Here is a 19,616-nt window from a genome sequence, read left to right on the forward strand (position 1 = left end):
TGTGTCTCCCTCTCTGTCTGCCTCCCTGTGTGTGTGTGTGTCTGTGTGCGTGTGTGCACGCATGACTGTGGGTCTCCCTCTCGCCATCTTCAAGTCTGTCTCTGAACCTTCTTCTCTTTCTGGCTCTGTGTCTCCTGAAACTGGGCCTCCTGTCCCTTCCTTCGGCCCTGGCCTCTCACAGGTGCTATGATTCTGGCTCTGGCTGATGAAATTGTGCTGGTCGGCTGTCTCACTTGGTGTGGGTGTGTGCAAGTGACTGTCCGTGTGCCTGCATGCCACTCGTCTATTCTCTCAGTAAGGCCCTGTGCTTGGAGGGGGCTTGGGGTAAAGGGGGGCCTCTGTAGGGTGAAGGGGCAGGGCTGATGTTCTCCAGTTGACCACTCTGGTGGCTCCTGGAACGTTTAGGCACCAGGCAGGTGCCAGGCAGGATGGGCACTCCAGGCCCCGGCTGGGCTGGGCTGGGCTTTGGCCCACAGCAGGCTCATAGGACCCTGGGTTACAGGCAGCTGCAGGCCGCCAAGCCAGACACCTCCAGGGCCACGTGGCCCTGAGCAGTGAATGGGATGGTGGGGGTTGGAACAGCCTAGTGGGGACGGGCCTGGAGAGGCCCAGGCTGGGAGAGTGTGGAGACCTCCAGGCCCCTCACCCAACCCCCCCCCCCAGCCCCTGCACGCATGTCTGGGCGCCTACTCTGGGTCCCAGAAGCCTTCCAGGCCCAGGTGATGGCCAGGGGTGGTAGTGTGTTGGGGTGGGGTGGCTTCGGCCAGCCTCCGGGCTGCTGGCCCTGGCTGGCTGGAGTTCGGTGGTGGGTCCTTTGGCTCATGTACAGATTGCGGTAAGGGGAGAATTGTGCCCAGCTCTCCTGACCAGCAGGCAGGTCAGAGCAAAATGGAGATGCAGCACAGGGCTTTCAGGGCGCCTGGTGGCAGCTGCCTCTGTCTACAACCATACCACCCTGAACAGACCCGATGTCATCTGATCTTGGAAGCTAAGCAGGGTCAGGCCTGGTTAGTACTTGGATGTGAGACTGCTTGGGAATATTGGGTGCTGTGGTCTTTTTGCCTCCCCTCTCCTTTTGTCTGTGGGCTCCAGGCACGGCTGGCCCCGCAAAACCCACCTGCCCCTGATTTTCCCATTTCTTTTCCCAGAAAATGAAACTAACTACAATGTACCTTCAACCACAATAAGCACCCAAACATCCAGGCTACTTTCCAACTATACATACATGCTATGAGGACAGAACCACTTTTCAGTACATGTAAAACACAAAATGACATGCTCATATCATTAGGTATTTTTAAAATTAGATTAGCACTATGCTCTTCTTTACACATCAGTCATGATTCCTTATCTCAATAGCTAGTTTCTATTTTGTGCCAGGAAGTATCTGCTAAGACAGTCACTGCTCATATTATTCTCTTAAGTCTGTACAGTGATGGAAGCCAACTCCCTAGCCTGGAAGGATGGGGTCCTGGGAACCTTATCTGACTGTTGACAGTTGACCTTGCACTTTCAACAAGAGATAATGTGCCCTCGCTAAGAGGCACTGAGTGATTGTCATCTGAAATAGAATCTATGGGACTGCAGCTTCTTCACACTAGAAAACCTAAGGGATAGTCAATGCTATGTTTCCTTCTATTTTTTAAGCTAGGGGATGCTTTCTGTGAGGCTTACATGGGAGTTACAAAAATAAAGACAGAAGAGAGCCTCCAGGAACTACCAGTGATCACGGATTGGAGTCTGAGAACGACTTCTCCTATCCATCCTTGCTTCTTGGTGAGGAACTGAGGCCCAGACACACCTGGTAGGGAGACAAAGACATGTCTGTCTCCCCACTGTCCCACTTCTCCCCATTCCAGACTGGCACACAGACCAGATGCCTGACAACACATAGCAGTCACTCTGGGGGATACCTCAGACTTTTCTAACTTGGCAGCATTTTAGTTCACATATGTGACAATGCACAGAAAAAGTAAAATGCATTCATGGTTTAAATCATACAGCATATTGTTAACCTTCATTGAAAGTTCATTTCACTTGGATTAAAGCATGGTCTCCACCTGGGCCCCACAAGCCTCCTTCGGGCTTCTCTCCTGCCGCTCTGCCCTCTGTGCCATCCCCACCTGCTAAGCACACTCTGGCCACACTAGCCTTCCTGATGCCTGGTGCACACAGTCCTGCTCCCTCCAGGGGATCTGGGTGCTAGGGGATCTCTGCACACACACCCTTCCTCTCCCTGCTCCATGGAGCACCCCATTCCCTGTTGTTCTCTCCATAAAGTCGATCCTCAAACAAAATGCTATAGAATTCACTTGTTTGTCGACTTATTTCTCTATCTTACTTGACTAAATCAAACTCTATGAAGACAGATACTTTGTAGATTCTTTTCCTTGTGGACTCCCCAGCACCTAGAACAGTGCCTGACACACAGTAGATGTGTGAAATATTTGTTGAGTGTTGTGGGAGGGGACGAAAGGTGAGACCAAAGAATGATGAAACCATGGAAGCAAAGCAGGAGCCCCAGGAGAGTGGGCTCTGGGCAGGGCACAGGTTGCCACACCATTGCTAGAGCTGCACCTAAGCTCAGGGTACATCTTTCAGAACAAAATCACTGAGAACAGCATGGCATAATCACTCACCAACAGGTATCACTGTGGCAACAGTACTAACCTTTAACACACAAGTGTTTTCCCAAATACTATATTTCACTAAGTTGATCAAAAGATTTTTCTCTTATACTGACAGATCTCTATTTTCAACTCAACACAAAAGCTGGCCATTTTTGAAGAAAGATCTTTAACATCAAAGCAAGGACAGTTAATATTAAAGCAAATCCAGGCTCTAGAACACTTCTGCTTTCTGCTGGTTTTAGTCATCTTCAAATCCTCTGAAACACAACAGACTTGAGACAAGACCCTGGGGCTTTGTAGAAATAAAGACATTTTCTTTTCGTTGTCTGTCTATGCAGGCAATGCAGGCAGAGCCCACAGGGTCTCCAGGGGAGTCACAAATAGCCTTTCCCTTAGAGACACGTGCAGTGTTTCCCATTTGTTTGTTTTTTAAATAGTCCTAGGTCATGCAATCTGCTCCAAAAAGCAAACATCTGGATTCTGATGGTAAAAAGGATATTACCACCTCACCAAAACAAAGAACTAGACAGTGTTATCACTATTCCACTGTTTTGAACACCTACATCTAAACTTTGATCTAAATTGAGTTCATCCTCTCACCCTCACCTCTTTCACTACTTCCTTGAATCAGTGCGTTATGATGCCTAGGAGAAATTTATACATCAAAATATTCTCTTTGAGATCATAAGCTGGAGCACAGGAGTTCTAGAGGGTCCAGATTTTAAGGAGAAAGAAGTGCACAGAGTAACTACAAAGTAAGGGCAGGGGATGAGAATAATCAAGAGAAGAAAGAAAAACAAACATTGAGAAGGGAAACAGGAAGAATAAGAAGGAAAAAGAAGGAAGGGGAAGCAAAGGAGTAAAGGGAAGCATGAAAACACACAAAGGGCTGCCCACCGAGGGATGACAAAGGGCTGCCCACTGAGGGATAACACAGGCTGGGCTGTGCCCAGTGAAGGGCTTCTGAGCACTGGGCCATTCAGGAGCTGGTGGGCAGGTGGGGGAGAAACCCACCATGTTCCAGTGTCCTCAGAGTGTGGATCCCTCATGCAAACTACCAGGGCACTGGCCTCCCACCCCTCCTCTCAGAACTGGGTAGCTTTTCATAACTGCCTTCTGTCAGCCCTGCACCCGTAGACAGTCCCTCTTCATCATCAGGACAGGTATTTTAGGAGTGACCCAGGGAGAGAGCTCAAGAGCACATCTCAAACTGCCAACTCCTCCACCCACCCTTCCTAAGGATTAAGAAACTCAGTTTAGTTCAGTTCAGCCACTCAGTCAGGTCTGCTCTTTTCCACCCCATGGACGGCAGCATGCCAGGCTTCCCTGCCCATCATTAACTCCTGGGACTTACTCAAACTCATGTCCTTTGAGTCAGTGAAGCCATCCAACTAGAAGTCTAAGAAACTGGTTTTAAAAAAAACATTATTGTCTGAATTAAAGTGGGAGAAAGAACATTCCTGACAAAAATTTAAATGTTCCATTAAAAAAAAAACTCACAAAAATATTTGGGTGCTCCACAATTCCAAATAGGCTTTAAAAATGATCTCTTTATCATCACAAATAAGCCAGTGACTTACAAAACAAAACACACCTGGATGAGATTTACACTTGTAGAGAGGACAGGAAGAAAAAAGGTAGGATATGCCACTCTGCTAGGAATGGAACATAAATCAAATACCCTTTTAAATACAGAAAATTCACCTTCTAAAAATGAACTCAGTAGTCTCTCAAAACTTTTACATTTTAATGAAAAATCTGCTTATATAAAATTACTAAATTACAGCTTCTTTAATGATCAATTTGATTCAAATCTAATCAATCTGATTGAAAGAAAATACCATGACTTATGATTAGCAGCCTAACCAATGGTAGATGTCTTTAGTCTGGTATGCCATGTCCTTACACAAATGAAGATGGGGTTAAAAATGTAATTTCCCTAAAAGGGGTCAACCCTGTATTCTGCTTATTTGATTATTTAGTAGTCTGGATCTGTCCCTCTTTGCCAACAAAGGATGTTCACACAGAAGCATTAGCCTGCATATCTGAGAGGAAACAAGAGCTGTTCATGGGGTTCTCAAGGCAAGAATACTGAAGTGGTTTGCCATTCCCTTTTCCAGTGGACCACACTCTGTCAGACCTCTCTACCATGACCCGTCCGTCTTGGGTGGCCCCACAAGGCATGGCTTAGTTTCATTGAGTTAGACAAGGCTGTGGTCCATGTGATCAGATTGGCTAGTTGTCTGTGATTCTGGTTTCAGCCTGTCTGCCCTCTGATACCCTCTCTCAACACCTACAATCTTACTTGGGTTTCTCTTATCTTGGATGTGGGGTATCGCTTCATGGCTGCTCCAGCAAAGCACAGCTGCTACTCCTTACCTTGGACCTGGGGTAGCTCCTCTCGGCCACTGCCCCTGACCTTGGGCGTGGGTGTGGCTCCTCTCAGCCATGCTTGTGTGCGGAATCAAGGTGAAATCAAGATTTCCAGGAGAAATATCAATAACTTGAGATACACACGTGACACCACCCTTACAGCAGAAAGTGAAGAACTAAAGAGCCTATTGATGAAAGTGAAAGAGGAAAGTGAAAAAGTTGGCTTACAAATACACATTCAGAATACTACGACCATGGCATCCAGTCCCATCACTTCACGGCAAATACATGGGGAAACAGTGGCTGACTATATTTTTCTGGGCTCTTGAATCACTGCAGATGGTGACTGCAGCCATGAAATTAAAAGATGCTTTCTCCTTGGAAGGAGTGTTATGATCCACCTAGACAGCATATTAAAAAGCAGAGACATTACTTTGTCAACAAAGGTCCATCTAGTCAAGGCTATGGTTTTTCCAGCGGTCATGTATGAATGTGAGAGTTGGACTATAAAGAAACCTGAGTGCTGAAGCATTGATGCTTTTGAACTGTGGTGTTAGAGAAGACTCTTGAGAGTCCCTTGGACTGCAACGAGATCCAACCAGTCCATCCTAAAGGAGATCAGTCCTGGGCGTTCACTGGAAGGACTGATACTGAAGCTGAAACTCCAATACTTTGGCCACCCGATTCAAAGTGCTGACTCATTGGAAAAGATGCTGATGCTGGAAAAGATTAAGGGCAGGAGGAGAAGGGGACGACAGAGGATAAGATGGTTGGATGGCATCACCTACTCAATGGACATGGGTTTGGGTGGACTTTGGGAGTTGGTGATGGACAAGGAGGCCTGGTGTGCTGCGGTTCATGGGGTCACTAAGAGTCGGACACAACTGAGTGACTGAACTGAACTGAACTGAATGCGAGCTGATTTAACAAAAACTGAACATGGAAAATCATCTCCAGGAGACGTGGTTGATCTGCTTGAGAGCATTTTATTCCTGAGTCAGGTGGCAGGGTGAGAGATAACATCCCCTGGCCCCTTACAGAATCTCTGCTTTTCCTCAAGTGAACATGGATTCAAGCATCAGGACAAACCTGGAAATCAGTTGAGAATGTACTTCACACTATATTTCATCCCACAGAAGCTCCTTTATTTAGAAGCCGTAGAAACACTTCTTTTGGATACTAGAGGACAGAAGAGTTGTCTTTCTGAGACTATTGCTTTTCATCTCACAACCACAGGGCATGATCCAGCTGTGTTCCCACTTCCCTTTCTACCTTAAACCTGAGGGATAAATGTCAACCACCTTTAAAAATTGCAAGTTCTTCTGAAATTCATTTCAGCATGCTGATTCACCTCAGTGCTATACTCAATTCCTTTCAATTTAACCTATTTCACTCTATCATCTTTTTGTATACTTCACGTATTCATAAGCTGCTTATATATATTTTTTGGAACCAAGGTGGATTACCATTCTTTCAGCCAGCGAGTAAACACAGGTCTTAGGATACCTATCCAAAAAGTTTGTCATGTGTCCACCAGCTATCCTTCTATATTTTCCTCCAGGATTCTCTGTACCCAAATTGCTTTTCTAAAATCAGTCCTCTGTTCAATGTCTTGACCATTCACATTTTTAAAGAAAGATAATGGACTTGGACTTCCCTGGTGGTTCAGTGATTAAGAATAGACTTGCTAATGCTGGGAACAGGAGTTTGACCCCCGGTTCACAAAGATCTCACATTCCAAGGGACAAGTAAGTCCAACAGTTGCAATGATTGAAGCCAGAGTATCTAGAGCCCATGCTCCACAATAAAAAAACCACTGCAATGAGAAGCTCCAGCACCACAACTAGAGAAAGTCTGCACAAAGCTATAAAGACCCAGCCCAGCCAGAAATGAATAAATAAAATTAATTTTTTTGGAAACCATATTGAAACAAAGAAAGAAAGGGACTTTCCTGGTGGTCCGGTGGCTAAGACTCCATGTTCCCAATGCAGGGGGCCCAGGTTTGATCCCTGATTGGGGAACTAAAAATCTCACATGTAGCAATGAAGATCTTTTGTGCTGCAACTAAGACCAGGAACAGCCAAATAAACATATATACTTTTATTTTTTTTTTAAAGGAAGATAACGGCCTTGATTTTCCAAAGATGCACCAAGAATGATCAAGTCACTCTTCACACCTTGACCCTGTTCTCTACGAATTCAAAACTAAAATTAAGTCTCTCTTTTCGTAAATCTATCAAGTAACCTTTGAAGCTTGGTGATGAGCCCTTAAAACGGTCCTCGGGCTCTTTCAGCACACACAGAATTCCATCAAATATAATACTTGCATTCATGTGCTAAGAAGATATTTTGTTAATATTTATATCTTTTTCAACAAAAGATCTTCATTTATTCACTCAATATTCAATTATATACTGTATTCAAAGATCTTGAAATGTTAGGAGTCTACACAGAAGACAGATAGTAGATACAGATCAGATCTAAACCTAAGTAATTCACATGATAGAGATATGAATAAAATGCCAGGAGGCTCCAGAAAAACCACCGTGGTGGGGGTGGGTTGCATCAAATAAGTAAAGGGAAATGAAGAGAGAGAAGATAAGGAGAAAAGATAACTGAAAACGATCTCTTCTTATTAACGTTTCTGCTACAAACGCCTGGAGCAAGCACATTACTCTCTAACTTCCTTTCCAGCCTGTCCTTCTAGATTTCACTCTACAGACTTCAGATGGTCAGCCTCAGCACCTCAGACTTCTCTGTGGAGGCAACACAAACACTGTAGGAACCGAAGATCCCCAAGAACACACAAACTCTGAGGCCTCACTGTAGCTTCTGCACCTAGATTCACATAGAGGAATGTCTGTTTCTTCACCAGTAGATGAAGGTGGAGAAAGCCAGTTTCACAAAATGGATTGTGAAAAAACAGAAGTGCAGTCCTCGAGAAAGGCAGCAAAGGCAGCACCACGAATCTGAATTAGCCTGCCATGCGGATTAGTGGGGTTCTCAGGGAATGCAGGAGACAAGGAGACCACAGTTTAATTCTTGGGTTGGGAAGATGGAAATGGAAACCCACTCCAGTATTCTTGCCTGGAGAATCCCTTGGACAAGGAGACTGGGGGATATGGTCCATAAGTTCACAGAGTCAGACACGACTGAAATGACTTAGCATGCACATATGGGGATTCGTAACCAGTGTAAAGAACAGCCAAAAGACAAAAGAAAATTCAAAGAAAAACAAAGTTGTCAATTTCTTAAGATAGAACCGTAAGTCTTTCTTCAGAAAGAAAGAAAAATAATCAGTGAGTTCTTTTACTTTAAAACAAAGCTGAAAGGGACAACATGCTGCAAACAGCAATTTTACCTATGAAGGCACTACACACAGATCATAGTCAAGTACACTGGAAATAGTTTATCACTATTAATAATCACATTATCGGTATTTGCAATTAATATCTATTTTTCAAAAAATGTAGGGTCTATGCATGGTTATCACTGTGTTACTGACATCCTCACTTGCCTGCTTACAGCAAGGACGGTGAATGGTCCAAGAATGAGAATGCCCTGCAGAATCCCACAGAATCACAGTAGAAAAAGTTTTAACAAGGGCCATTAGACCATTTTGGACAAAACAGTTACTGGGCTTTTGGGTTTATTAACAGATCAGCTGGAGAAAACTAAGTCACTACATTAAACTATTTTCTACTTATCTCCATCATCCTCTTTAAGAATACACATTTTAAAAGGAGACAAGTTGTTATATTAAAAATGGCTACTCTGGCATTTTGCAAGTTATATCGAATAACCAAGAAAAAAATAGTTTGCAAACATCCCGGCCTCAATTCCAACTATCATCTCTTACCAAACTAAAATTCATATTATCACTAATTAACTTTCCGTCTAGCATTCCTCCAGTTTCCAAAAAATTCAGTAACATAAAATGTTTCATAACTTTTTTAAACTGCCCTAAAATTTTAGAGGATAATATAAATGTTTCAGTTAAAGTTGAGAAGTTCACCCTAGCGATGAAAACAATGAAAACGTCACCCTAATCACCTGTGTATAACACAAGATATGAACAAAAGTTAAAATAACTCCATATGAAATTGATTGATTCTACTGTAGCTACACCTAGCTATTTCCTAACCAGAGATCAGCCCTGGGATTTCTTTGGAAGGAATGATGCTAAAGCTGAAACTCCAGTACTTTGGTGACCTCATGCAAAGGGTTTACTCATTGGAAAAGACTGATGCTGGGAGGGATTGGGGGCAGGAGGAGAAGGGGACGACAGAGGATGAGATGGCTGGATGGCATCACTGACTCGATGGATGTGAGTCTGAGTGAACTCTGGGAGTTGGTGATGGACAGGGAGGCCTGGTGTGCTGCAATTCATGGGGTTGCAAAGAGTCGGACACGACTGAGCAACTGAACTGAACTGAAGTAACTTCCAGAGTAACATCTACTTCTGCTTTATTGACTACACCAAAGCCTTTGACTGCATAGATCACAACAAACTGTAGAAAATTCTTAAAGAAATTGAATACCAGACTACCTTACTGCCTCCTGAGAAATCTGTATGCAGCTCAAGAAGCAATAGTTAGAATGGGACATGGAACAACAGACTGATTCCAAATTGGGAAAGGAATATGTCAGGGCTGTATATTGTCACCCTGCTTATTTAACTTATATGTAGGGTACATCATGTGAAATGTCAGGGTGCATGAAGCACAAGCTGGAATCAAGATTGCTGGGAAAAATATTAGTAACCTCAGATATGCAGATGACACCACCCTTATGGCAGAAAGAAAAAAAGAACTAAAGAGCCTCTTGATGAAAGTGAAAGAGAAGAGTGAAAAAGTTGGCTTAAAGCTCAACATTCAGAAAATGAAGATCATGGCATCCGGTCCCATCACTTCATGGCAAAAAGATGGAGAAACAATGGAAGCAGTGTCAGACTTTATTTTGGAGGGCTCTAAAATCACTGCAGATGCTTATTGTGGCCATGAAATTAAAAGACACTTACTCCTTGGAAGAAAAGTGATGACCAACCCAGATAGCATATTCAAAAGCAGAGACATTACTTTGCCGACTAAGGTCCATCTAGTCAAGGCTATGGTTTTTCCTGTGGTCATGTATGGATGTGAGAGTTGGACTGTGAAGAAAGCTGAGCGCCAAAGAATTGATGCCTTTGAAATGTGGTATTGGAGAAGACTCCTGAGAGTCCCTTGGACTGCAAGGAGATCCAACCAGTCCATTCTGAAGGAGATCAGCCCTGGGGTTTCTTTGGAGGGAATGAATGTAAAGCTGAAACTCCAGTACTTTGGCCACCTCATGCGAAGAGCTGACTCATTGGAAAAGACTCTGCTGCTGGGAGGGATTGTGGGCAGGAGGAGAAGGGGACGACAAAGGATGAGATGGCTGGATGGCATCACTGACTCGATGGATGTGAATATGAGTGAACTCCGGGAGTTGGTGATGGACAGGGAGGCCTGGCGTGCTGCGATTCATGGGGCTGCAAAGAGTCAGACATGACTGAGTGACTGAACTGAACTGAACTGAATATAAATATTATAATCTAAGAAATACTTGGAAGAGAAACCCAGAGTCACTACTCAGCAGGTGTTTCATGGATATTTGATGTTACTTTCAGAACATACACTCTTTCCGTGGGCCTAGCTGTGTCAGCATCTGCTGGGGTCCAGCTCTGGTGGATCCATGTTAATTCGAAAGGGAGACGGAATTGGCATCTTAGAAAAGAATTATTTAATTAGAAATATAAGATTAGGGGGAAAAATGGTATAGTAGGAAAATTTAGTGGAGAAAAGAGGCTGAATAACTTGGTTTATGCGGAGAGCTAATAAAACCTCGAGACAAGAGTTTTGCACCATCTACGTAGGCCACCAGTGCCCGCTTGAATATTGGAGGGTGCCCCGCCTTGGGCTCCCTCTCACATGGGTCTTAGAAGCCAGGGCAAGTAAGTATACATGGTGAGCCTCCACGCCCCAGATGGGAATTCAGCCAGAAAAGAGAAGGAGAAAAGACCACACGGGGGAAACCAGTCTTTCCAGTGACTGGCCCCTCCTTTATTGTTCAGGAAAGCTTTTTATACTTTTGGTTGTACACAGAGATCAATGGATAATACAAAGTTATGCAGCAACAGCAGCTCTGACTCTTATTGAGACCAGGCTTTCTCTCTGCATACCTAGCTGTATACACAAGTCTTAGGTGATTTACATCTTCTGGCCAGAAGGCCTATTAGCATTTTACGGCCCTTTTCTAATAAGGGTCTGTCAACCAGAAAACTTATTTGTCTTAATAGTGTTGTTCTTCCCAAAGTCTGGTGCCACTCTCAGAAAGCACTAAATAAAGTTACAGTCCTACATAGCAAGGACACAACAATTTATAACAAGGAAAGAGAAGTACAGTGATTTATAACAGAGAAAATTAATTAACTCAAAAGTCTAATGTTGCTAACATCAAAACTACTATATTCCTTTTTCTATATCCCAATTACATTGATTAATATCCTCCAGGTGCCTAAAAGATAAAGAATATGGAGGCCTGGCAGCAGTCATTGACTCAAAAATGAAACCTGTCACCAATATAATTTTTAGCTTTTAGAAAAGGCTCTATATCTTTAACATGCTTTAACCTTCGTGCTTCTCACGGTTGGGGGGGGGGCCATAAACAATTCACAAGTGTAGTTAAACCTGTCAGGCAAGTTAGAGAGCCATCAGAGGGATTTGAGCTGAAACATTCTTTTCATATGCAGGAGACTAATTGGAGCTCTAAGTTAACTTTTTCCAGAAAAACGTTGTGGCGGACAGCCCCTGTTAATTTCAGAAGAGTGAAAAGCACAGTACAATAAGGCAGGCAGACTCTGGTTTTGGGGGGTAGATGCTCAGGAAAATCCAGGAGAACCCCTGAAGCCAGATCATGCCTTTGAGTATGTCAGGCTTCCTTCCTCATGACCTTTACCACGGGCGGGATTCCTCACGCTGGCTCCCGGCAAGCATCCATAGGCCTGTGTTCTTCATCAGGAGGTTTAAATGGTGACCAAGCAGCTGGGACTCTTCTGGGAAACTTCCCTTCGATATAATCCAGTGAGTGTGTGGGTTGACTAACTGCAGACCGGGGGTAAAGTTGATCTTGCTATACTGAAAAAAAAAATTAAGCTATTTTAATTCAATCATGAAAACGGAGTCTTCTTAATTGATACTTGCAACACCATTTCTATCATAAATATGTGTGGTAGGCATATATATAGATGCAAACATACATAAAACATGAAACAGAATTTTATACTATTCAATGTAGATTCATCACATAAACTTTCTTTCATACATTTTGTTTTCATAACTATATGTGATTCAACTTCTATGGTAAAATTTAAGTCTCTTTCTTTGGAAGTCCAAGGCCATGTGGGTCTGCATGGAATTACAAGGTCAGAAAATCAACCCAATCACAGAGTCCCCTAACTAAGCATCTTCAATGCACTGGAATATGATGTCCCTTTGAAATCTATGTAAACACTTGTGGCAAAATCAGAGAACAGGCATGGCTGGGCACTCACGGACAATAAACAGCTTCCTCGCCTTCAACAACAGAAAGCCCAGGAAACTAAATATCTTCAATCCAGGTCGGGAACAGTTTGGGAGAGGAACTATAATAAAGTAAGTGAACTTACCAAGAAAAAAATAACTGGACAGGAATCTGGCAAAGAAAGCTTTTCCCAGCTGGAGACCAACAGAATCTGGACAGAATGAGAAACAGGGTCATAGCTACACCTCGTGCCAGGAAGCCAAGTGGGAACCTTAGAAAGGAGGCCACTCTGAGGCTGTAGACACCCTCGGAAACTGCCCGCTAAGATTTCAGGGTAACAGGTGCTTCAGGATGCAGGCACCAATGTACACAAGCCCTGAGTTCTCTTCATGCCATCCTCCTTAGTTCAGTTCAGTTCAGTCGCTCAGTCATGTCTGACTCTTTGCGACCCCATGAATCACAGCATGCCAGGGCTCCTTGTCCATCACCAACTCCCGGAGTTCTCACAGACTCACGTCCATCGAGTCAGTGATGCCATCCAGCCATCTCATCCTCTGTCGTCCCCTTCTCTTCCTGCCCCCAATTCCTCACAGCATTAGGTCTTCTCCAATAAGTCAACACTTCGCATGAGGTGGCCAAAGTGCTGGAATTTCAGCTTTAGCATCATTCCTTCCAAAGAACTCCCAGGGCTGATCTGCTTCAGAATGGATGTGTTGGATCTCCTTGCAGTCCAAGGGACACTCAAGAGTCTTCTCCAACACCACAGTTCAAAAGCATCAATTCTTCAGTGCTCAGCTTTCTTCACAGTCCACCTCTCACATCCATACATATCTACTGGAAAAAACATAGCCTTGACTAGATGGACCTTAGTCAGCAAAGTAATGTCTCTGCTTTTGATTATGCTATTTCGGTTGGTCATAACTTTTCTTCCAAGGAGTAAGTGTCTTTTAATTTCATGGCTGCAGTCACCATCTGCAGTGATTTTGGAGCCCAAAAAAATAAAGTCTGACACTGTTTCCACTGTTTCCCCATCTATTTCCCATAGAGTGAGGGGACCGGATGTCATGATCTTCATTTTCTGAATGTTGATCTTTAAGCCAACTTTTTCGGTCTTCTCTTTCACTTTCATCAAGAGTCTTTTTAGGTCCTCTTCACTTTCTGCCATAAGGGTGGTGTCATCTGCATATCTGAGGTTATTGATATTTCTCCCGGCAATCTTGATCCCAGCTTGTGTTTCTTCCATCCCAGCGTTTCTCATGATGTACGCTCCATAGAAGTTAAATAAGCAGGGTGACAATATACAGCCTTGACGTACTCCTTTTCCTATTTGGAACCAGTCTGTTGTTCCATGTCCAGTTCTCACTGTTGCTTCCTGACCTGCATACAGATTTCTCAAGAGTCAGGTCAGGTGGTCTGGTATTCCCATCTCTCTCAGAATCTTCCACAGCTTATTGTGATCCACACAGTCAAAGGCTTCGGCATAGTCAATAAAGCAGAAATGGATGTTTTCCTGGAACTCTCTTGCTTTTTCCATGATCCAGCAGATGTTGGCAATTTGATCTCTGGTTCCTCTGCCTTTTCTAAAATCGGCTTGAACATCAGGAAGTTCACTGAAGAAGTATTTGCTGAAGCCTGGCTTGGAGAATTTTGAGCATTACTTTACTAGCGTGTGATATGAGTGCAATTGTGTGGTAGTTTGAGCATTCTTTGGCATTGCTTTTCTTTGGGATTGGAATGAAAACTGACCTTTTCCAGTCCTGTGGCCACTGCTGAGTTTTCCAAATTTGCTGGCATATTGAGTGCAGCACTTTCACATCATCATCTTTCAGGATTTGAAATAGCTCAACTGGAATTCCATCACCTCCACTAGCTTTGTTCATAGTGATGCTTTCTAAGGGCCACTTGACTTCACATTCCAGGATGTCTGGCTCTAGAAGAGTGATCACATCATCGTGATTATCCGGGTCGTGAAGATCTGTTTTGTACAGTTCTTCTGTGTATTTTTGCCACCTCTTCTTAATATCTTCTGCTTCTGTTAGGTCCAGACCATTTCTGTCCTTTATCAACCCCATCTTTGCATGAAATGTTCCCTTGGTATCTCTAATTTTCTTGAAGAGATCTCTAGTCTTTCCCATTCTATTCTTTTCCTCTATTTCTTTGCATTGATTGCTGAAGAAGACTTTCTTATCTCTTCTTGCTATTTTTTGGAACCCTGCATATATCTTTCCTTTTCTCCTTTGCTTTTCGCTTCTCTTCTTTTCATGGCTATTAGTAGGGCCTCCCCAGACAGCTATTTTGCTTTTTTGCATTTCTTTTCCATGGGGATGGTCTTGATCCCTGTCTCCTGTACAATGTCACGAACCTCATTCCATAGTTCATCAGGCACTCTATCTATCAGATCTAGGCCCTTAAATCTATTACTCACTTCCACTGTATAATCATAAGGGATTTGATTTAGGTCATACCTGAATGGTCTAGCGGTTTTCCCTACTTTCTTCAACTTAAGCCTGAATTTGGTAATAAGAGTTCATGATCTAAGGCACAGTCAGCTCCTGGTCTTGTTTTTGTTGACTGTATAGAGTTTCTCCATCTTTGGCTGCAAAGAATATAATCAATCTGATTTTGGTGTTGACCATCTAGCGATGTCCATGTGTAGAGTCTTCTCCTGTGTTGTGGAAGAGGGTGTTTGCTATGACCAGTGCATTTTCTTGGCAAAATTCTATTAGTCTTTGCCCTGCTTCATTCCGCATCCCTAGGCCAAATTTGCCTGTTACTGCAGGTGTTTCTTGACTTCCTACTTTTGCATTCCAGTCCCCTATAATGAAAAGAACATCTTTTTTGGGTGTGTGTTCTAAAAGGTCTTGTAGGTCTTCATAGAACCATTCAACTTCAGCTTCTTCAGTGTTACTGGTTGGAGCATAGACTTGGATTACCGTGATACTGAATGGTATGCCTTGGAGACGAACAGAGATCATTCTGTCGTTTTTGAGATTGCATCCAAGTACTGCATTTCGGACTCTTTTGTTGACCATGATGGCTACTCCATTTCTTCTGAGGGATTCCTGCCTGCAGTAGTAGATATAATGGTCATCTGAGTTAAATTCACCCATTCCAGTCCATTTTAGTTCGCTGATTCCTAGAATGTCAACGTTCACCCTTGCCATCTCCTGTTTGACCATTTCCAATTTGCCTTGATTCATGGACCTAACATTCCAGAATCCTAAGCAATATTGCTGTTTACAGCATCGGACCTTGCTTCTATCAGCAGTCACATCCACAAATGGGTATTGTTTTTGCTTTGGCTTCATCCCTTCATTCTTTCTAGAGTTATTTATCCACTAATCTCCAGTAGCATATTGGGCACGTACTGACCTGGGGAGTTCCTCTTTCAGTATCCTATCATTTTGCCTTTTCATACTGTTCATGGGGTACTCAAGGCAAGAATACTGAAGTGGCTTGCCATTCCCTTCTCCAGTGGACCACATTCTGTCAGACCTCTCCACCATTACCTACCCGTCTTGGGTTCCCCCGTGGGCATGGCTTAGTTTCATTGAGTTAGACAAGGCTGTGGTCCTAGTGTGATTAGATTGACTAGTTTTCTGGGAGTATGGTCTCAGTGTGTCTGCCCTCTGATTCCCTCTTGCAACACCTACCATCTTACTTGGGTTTCTCTTACCTTGGGCGTGGGGTATCTCTTCATGGCTGCTCCAGCAAGACACAGCCACTGCTCCTTAGATGAGGGGTATCTCCTCACTGCCACCCTTCCAGACCTTCAATGTGGGAGTCTTCTGCTATTCCCCATAAATTCAATTTCTGGTCATTTAAGCTTGCCTCAGTTTACTTCCTTTATTAGGTTGACACTACAAATAAGTAAGTGATGTGCCAATATCTGCATGTGATACTTTCCCAAGGACACATGTGGTCACTATGATGTGGCCATGAACCCAACAGCAAGTGGGCATGATGGACTCACCTTCATGAGTCCATGCCCATAACCATCAGAGATAGATACTATTACCCTACATGAGAAATCTTAACCTGTGAGCCTGGGTAACAGTCCCAACCTCTTCAGTTAGTGGAGGAGATGGACCAGAATCCACAGTCTAGGACTAGAGTCTGCTCTAACCCCTCTTGGAGACAGGATTCCTGCATTCATCATAAACATAGGGACACAGTACTGCAACATCAGGAGGGCACATCCATGGAAGATTGAGTGTGCATTGGGGGCATGCAAAGTGAGCAGCCTATTGACACAGGTTAGGTCCTCTGAGTGGAGAAGGAAATGGCAACCCACTCCAATGTTCTTGCCTGGAGAATCCCAGGGACAGGGGAGCCTAGTGGGCTGCCATCTATGGGGTCGCACAGAGTCGGACACAACTGAAGTGACTTAGCAGCAGCAGCAGCAGGTCCTCTGAGAGAGAAAACACAGACACTGATGGCAAAGGAAGGTGTCTGAGGAGTGACATCTTACTCTGAAAGAGAGCAAAATGAACTAGGAAGTAACAGTTCAGGAGCAGAAGCAGGAGCACTCACTCAACCCCAGGGACCGTCAGAAGAAAGGAGAAGCACTTTTGCATGTGAAGAATGGGATATGGAGGAACAGTAAGGAGGAAGGTCACAAGCTGGAGAATCATGAGAATGTTGAAACAGGAGGCAGGTCATGGAGGTCCAAGGAATCTGGTTTCCACTCTGACAGAAAAATCCCTGAGATGTTTTATGTAGCGAAGTGATACAGTCAAATGCACATCACAGGTCTCTCAACTGCTGGCACTGGTACTGAATACTCTGTTGGAGGAGGCACCCTGAGAAGTGCTTGGCAGCATTCCTGTCTCCTCTCACTAGATGCCAGCTGTACCTCTCCCCACACTGTGGTGACCAAATGTCCTCAGACACTGCCAGTCATACACTGAACTGAGAACCACAGGGCTGCAGTGAGGAGCCAGGACTGAGGACCCAAGACTATAATCAATGAGGTGGATGTGATAAGTAAGCAAGTGACAGCTGAGCTGAAGGGTGATTTTTCCTGATTCCTCTCTTGTAATGTGGCTGCACAATCTAGGCATCCAGTTCCACACAGAATGCTCCAAGCACACCTTGTGCAAACTCCTCTCCATCTCTGAAGCCTGTATCACCCGCCAGTGTCATCACCGACCCACCTCATTGTGGACCCCTGCTGGCTTCCTCAGCAGAGCCTTCCACTCTCAGCCCCCCAGCCCTGTGTCTGCTTCTCAGTACATACTTCTCTATCCTAGGGGCATTCAATCTCAGCCGACACCTGAGCCCCTCACTTCTAATCACTGCATGGACTGCACTTCAGAATCAAGAGGTCAGCTCCACCCCTCAGATTTTAAACAATATCCTCCAGCCAAGCCTCCAAGGAACCATTCCCCCAACTCCCTCTACACCTGCTCCTCACTGTACTCTCCACTTTGTCTTAACTTATGAGATGGATTGTTGTTGTTCAGTTTCTCAGTCATGTCTGACAATTTTCAATCCCATGGACTGCTGCATGCCAGGCTTCCCTGTCCTTTACTATTTCCTGGAGTTTGCTCAAACTATGTCCATTGAGCCTATCCAACCATCTCATCCTCTGTCCCCCTGCTTCTCCTCCTGCCCTCAACCCTTCCCAGCATCAGGGTCTTTTCTGAAGAGTTGGCTCTTCGCATCAGGTGACCAAAGTATTGGAGCTTCAGCTTCAGCATCAATCCTTCCAATGAATATTCAGGGTTGATTTCTTTTAGGATTGAGATGGATATGCCCACCTTTTTAGCATATAACCCACCCCCTATGCTAGTAACCCCAGTTCCTCTGTCCTCCAGTAACTGCCCAATTCTACCATGTCCCAAAGAATCACAAATGCTAGGTGTGAAAAAAATATATCATCCTGAGTGAAACCTGTTCCTGCTTTCATATTCTGACACTTCATAGAGAATCACCACCCATCCACAGATGTGGGTCAGAAATCAAGGAAATCATCCAACCAAATGTCAAGTTCTGAGAACTGGGAATCCTGAAAATTCCCCACATCTATCCCTTTCTTCCCCACAGCCCCTGTTTCAGTTCAGGATTGTTACTCACTACCCAGGCACTGATTTTAAATTTCATCAATCCATTCTCCATTCTGCCATCAGAATAATTTTTATTGTAATAAATGCCAATCCGTTTATGGCTTAACTACTCAAAATTATTTAAAAGCATCACCAGGATGACACAAATGTCCTTGTTTTCACACCTGGACTCCTTTCTACCCATCAGTCCCCCAGCTACAGTCCAGAACCACCTGTTCTGGATGCATGGTCAACCTGCATCTCCATGCAGAGCATCCGCACACTTCTCCTTTCACAGACAGTCAACTCCTCAGGGACCCTCAGGTCCTGCCCCAAGTATTATCTCCTGAGCTACAAGGAGACTCAGTCAACTCTCCCTCTTGCTCCCCCTACTGTGTATGTCTCCATGGGGACCGCATATACAACAATTGCATATATCAAATATTTACACATTGTGCAAAATAGTTTACTTGTTTTCATGCTTTCTTTTTATTCAGAATACTATATTACTCCTCATTTTACGGAAGGAACAAACTGTGAGAAATTAAGCCATTTACACAGTAAAGTCTACATAGTTAAGTGGAAAATTCAGGGCTTAAATCTAGGACAGTCTGATTAGTGGTCACTTCAACCACTAAGCTCTAATAATTTGTTTCTATGTTTTACTTAAGTCAGTTCAAGTCAGTTGAGAATAGAGGCTTTCTTTTAATCTGTGTGTCCCTAGTAACAAGGGGTGGGGTAAGAGAAAAAGGAGAAGCTGAGAAAACAAATGGAAGTCCTAGTTATATATCAAGACCCTGACCTAAATGAAGAGGCTCCATGTATAAAATAAATAAGCTACAAGGATATAATTTTCAACACAAGGAATATAGCCAATACTTTATAATAACTATAAATGGAATATAATCTTTAAAAACTGTACACCACTATGTTGTACACTTGAAATCTATATAATATTATATATCAATTATATCTCAATAAAAATTAATAAATTAGAAGAGAAAATCAGTAGTTATCTTGGTGTTCT

General features: G+C 43.7%; 1 pseudogene; it reads left to right on the forward strand.

Moving 5' to 3' along the window:
* The first annotated feature begins 937 nt into the window (after positions 1–937).
* On the forward strand, positions 938–1,056 carry LOC138081593 (5S ribosomal RNA; annotated as a pseudogene).
* Positions 1,057–19,616: the final 18,560 nt, after the last annotated feature.

This window comes from Capricornis sumatraensis, chromosome 6 (genome assembly GCF_032405125.1).
Source record: "Capricornis sumatraensis isolate serow.1 chromosome 6, serow.2, whole genome shotgun sequence".
Lineage (NCBI taxonomy): Eukaryota > Metazoa > Chordata > Mammalia > Artiodactyla > Bovidae > Capricornis > Capricornis sumatraensis.